The following is a 4645-nucleotide window of genomic DNA, read 5'->3' on the forward strand; positions in this document are numbered from 1 at the left end:
AGCATCTTTTAATTTCATGGCTGCAGTTACCGTCCACGGTGATTTTTAGAGCCCAAGAAAATAAAATCTGCCACTGCTTCCACTTTTTCCCCTTCTATTCCACTATTTTCCACTATTTCCACTTTTTCCCCTTCTTTTTCCCCACTTTTTCACTTCCCATGATGTGATGGGACTGGATGCCATGATCTTAGTTTTTTGAATGCTGAGTTTTAAGCCAGCTTTTTCACTCTCCTCTTTCACCCTCATCAAGAGGCTCTTTAGTTCCTCTTTGCTTTCTGCCAGTGGTATCATCTCCATATGTGAGGTTGTTGATATTTCTCTGGGCAGTCTTGATTCCAGCTTGTGATTCATCCAAACCAGCATTTTGCATGATGTACTCTGCATAGAAGTTAAATATGCAGGGTGACATTACACAGCTTTGTTGTATTCTTTTCCCAGTTTTGAACCAGCCAGTTGTTTCATGTAAGGTTCTAACTGTTGCTTCTAGAGCTGCATACAGATTTTTCAGGACACAGGTAAGGTGGTCAGGTATTTCCTTCCCTTTAAGAATTTCCCACAGTTTGTTGTGATCCACATAAAGACTTTCATGTAGTCAATGAAGCAGAAGATTTTCTGGAATTCCTTTGCTTTCTCTATTATCCACTGAATGCTGACAATCTGATATCTGGTTCCTCTGCCTTTTCTAAACTCAGCTTGTATATCTGAAAGTTCTCAATTCAAGTACTTCTGAAGCCTAGCTTGAAGGATTTTGAGCATAACCTTACTAGCATGCTAAATGAGTGCAATTGTCTGGTAGTTTGAACATTCTTTGGCACTGCCCTTCTTTGGAATTGGAATGAAAACTGACCTTTCCCAGTCCTGTGGCCACTGCTGAGTTTCTAAATTTGCTGACATATTGAGTACAGCACTTTAATAGCATCATCTTTTCAGATTTAAAATAGCTCAGCTGGAATTCCATCACCTCCACTGGCTATAACAAGAGAAATTAGAAAATATTTGTAATAGAATAAAAATGAAAAGAGAATTTGCAAGAATTTGTTGCACTCCCTTAGGCCCACTTGACTTCACACTCCAGGATGTCTGGCTGTAGGTGAGTGATCACACCATCATGGTAATGTGGGTCATTAAGACCTTTTTTGTATAGTTCTTCTGTGTATTCTTGCCACATCTTCTTAATGTCTTCTGCCTCTGTTAGATCCCTACTGTTTCTGTCTTTTATCATGCCCATCCTTGCATGAAATGTTCCTTTGATATCTCCAATTTTCTTGAAGAGATCTTACCCTTTTTATTGTTTTCCTCTACTTTGCATTGTTCATTTAAGAAGGTCTTCTTATCTCTCCTTCCTATCTCTGCAACTCTGCATTCAGTTGGGTATATCTTTCCCTTTCTCCCTTGCTTTTCCCTTCTCTTCTTTCCTCAGCTATTTGTAAAACCTCCTCAATCACTTAGCCTTCTTGTATTTCTTTTTCTTTGGGATGGTTTTGGTCACTGCCTCCTGTACAATGTCATGAGCCTCTGTCCATAGTTCTTCAGGCAGTCTGTCTTCCAGATCTAATCCCTTGAATCTATTTGTCACCTCTACCATACAATCATAAGGGATTGGCCTTATGGCCTAGTAAGTTTTCCCTAGCTTCTTCAAATTAAGTCTGAATTTTGCAATAAGGAGCTAATGATCTGAGCCACAGTCAGTTCCAAATCTTGTTTTTGCTGACTGTATAGAGCTGCTCCATCTCTGGCTGCAAAGAATACAATCAATTGGATTTCAGTATTGACCATCTGGCGATGTCCATGTGTAGAGTCATCTCTTGTGTTGTTGGAAGGGGTATTTGGTATGACCACTGTGTTCTCTTGACAAAACTCTGTTAAGCTTTGCCCTGCTTCATTTTGTACTCCAAGACCAAACTTGCCTATTATTCCAGGTATCTCTTGACTTCCTATTTTTACATTCCAATTCCCTATGATGAAGAGGACATCCTTTTTTGGTGTTAGTTCTAGAAGGTCTTTTAGGTCTTCATAGAACTGGTAAACTTCAGCTTCTTTGGCATCAGTGGTTGGGGCATAGACTTGGATTATTGTGATGTTGAATTGTTTGCCTTGGAAATAAACCGACATCATTTTGTTGTTTTTGAGATTGCACTCAAGTACTGCATTTCAGACTCTGTTGTTGACTATGAGAACCACTCCATTTCTTCTAAGGGATTTTTGCCCACAGTAGTAGATATAATGGTATCTGAATTAAATTCACCCATTCCTATACATTTGAGTTCACTGATTCCTAAGATGTTAATGTCAACTCTTGCCATCTCCTGCCTGACCATGTCCAATTTACGATGATTCATGGACCTAACATTCCAGGTTCCTATGCTATATTGTTCTTTGCAGCATCAAACTTTACTTTGACCACCAGACACATGCACAACAGACCACTGTTTCTGCTTTGGCCCAGTCTCTTCATTCTTTCTGGGGCTATTAGTAATTGCCCTCTGCTCTTTCCCAGTAGCATATTGGACACCTTCATATCTTTTTGCCTTTTCATATTGTTCATGGTTCTCACAGCAAGAATACTGGAGTGGTTTGAGATTCCCTCCTCCAGTGGCCACATTTTGTCAGTGTCCACTATGACCCGTCTGTCTTGAGTGGCCCTGCACAGAATGGCCCATAGCTTCATTGAATTACGCAAGCCCCTTTGCTTCAACCAGGATGTGATCCTTAAGGATTGTGGTATACTATTGGATAAAACAAATGTGTAATAATGTTAGTGTCTTTGTGAACCAGGATTTTTTTTAAGATTTACTTATTTATTTTTGGTTTTGGTGGGTCTTCATTGCTGCGCATAGACTTTAGTTGTGACTGGGGGCGGTGGGGTTGGGCTGCTCTTCCCGGCAGTGTGCAGGCTTCTTATTGCAGTGGCTTCTCTTGTTGCAGAACACAGGCTGTAGGTGCAAGGGCTTCAGTAGTTGCAGCTCCTGGGGCTCAGGGATTGTGGCTCATGGGCTCTAGAGCACTGATTCAGTCGTTGTGGCACTTGGAGCTTAGTTCTTCTGTGGCATGTGGGAACTTCCCAGACCATGGATCACACCTGTGACCCCTGCATTGGCAGGCAGATTCTCAACCACTAGACCACCAGGAAAGTCCCATAACCCAGGGTTTTTGATGTAGAGTAGAGAGATGTAGGAGCTTCCCCAGGGGCTCAGCAGTAAAGAATCCACCTGCAATGAACGAGATGTGGGCTTGATCCCTGGGTCAAGAAGATCCCCTGGAGAAGGAAATGGCAACCCACTCCAGTACTCTTGCCTGGAGAATCCCATGGACAGAGGATCCTGGCTGCCTACAGCCCACATGGTCACAAAGAGTCAGACACAAGTGAAGCAACTTAGCACACATGAGTTTAAATTAAATATAAAGGCATTCATTTTTCATAGTTTGGGATGTTGCTGTTTTACTCATTTGGCGCATTTATATAATAAAGATGTATTCTTTGTGCCACCTCACATTTAATGTTTTTATCAATTCCTGCAAAGGTGAAGAATGCAGTGTTTGCATTTCCCTGTATTAAGATGAGAGCTCCAAAAATAAAATGTTTCTAAAATCAAAGACTGCAAGTGAGCAAAAGATAGGTTTTCTTTTGTTGAACTGCTTAGGATGGTGGCCATATGAGATTACTTGGGATTAAGAATTTATAAATCAATAGTTCTTAATTTTTTTGGATCACAAACTCCTCTTGAAAATCTAATGAGAGATATGAGCCCCATCCTCAGAGAATGCTCAAGTATGTCTGTGCTTTTCCTGTTCCAAGAATATTTTATATTCTCTTTGAAGCAATTCTATTATGGCCATTGTGCGAGTATGCTAAATCCCTTCAGTCACATCCAACTCTTGGCGACCCTATAGACTGTAGCCAGCCAAGCTCCACTGTCCATGGGATTCTCCAGGCAAGAGTACTGGAGTGGGGTTGCCATTTCCTCCTCCAGGGGATCTTCCTGACCCAAGGATCAATTTGGCATCTTCTCCATTGCATGCAGATTCTTTACCACTGAGCCAGTGGGAAAGCCCCATGGTGGGGGTGGGTTGGGGGGCGGTATGCATCGAGTAGTTCTAAAAAACTTACCCCAGTTGCTGAAGAATATCCACTATAGTCTATGCCCTCGCAGATTGTGTTTTATTTGGGTTTATATTAATTTCTATCTTGAGGTCTTATAGGGGAGAGAATTAACTAGTTGGATAGAAAATCCTGTCATGTTGCCGTAAAGTGTTTTTATATTTCATGTTTCTTTTGTTGTATATGCAGCATCTGGATCACTAGCACACTTATCTATTTATTTTATGGTCCAGAGGCTCCTGATCTCCATGGAAACTGTGGATCTTCTAACATCTGAAAAAGGATTATCCTCTCAATCATGAGGGTGGATTTGAGAATCTGAGACGGGTAGAGAGCAGAGGCAGTGAAAGTGATGAAAAAGGGATATTAGGGCTCAAAGCATACTGAGGTGTGTCAGAGGGGCCTTGAGTATAAAACTGCCTTCAAGGTTTCTTAATGGGGCCTTATTAACATTATGGGAGGGACAATTTTGTGTGTGTGTGTGTGTGGAACTGTCCTGCCCAGTGGAGTACATTTAGCATTCTTGTCTCCCCTCCCCTGTCAAGT

The sequence above is a fragment of the Bos grunniens genome, chromosome 3 (genome assembly GCF_055505025.1).
Source record: "Bos grunniens cultivar Pamir isolate PY7600 chromosome 3, Bosgru_T2T1.0, whole genome shotgun sequence".
Classification (NCBI taxonomy): domain Eukaryota; kingdom Metazoa; phylum Chordata; class Mammalia; order Artiodactyla; family Bovidae; genus Bos; species Bos grunniens.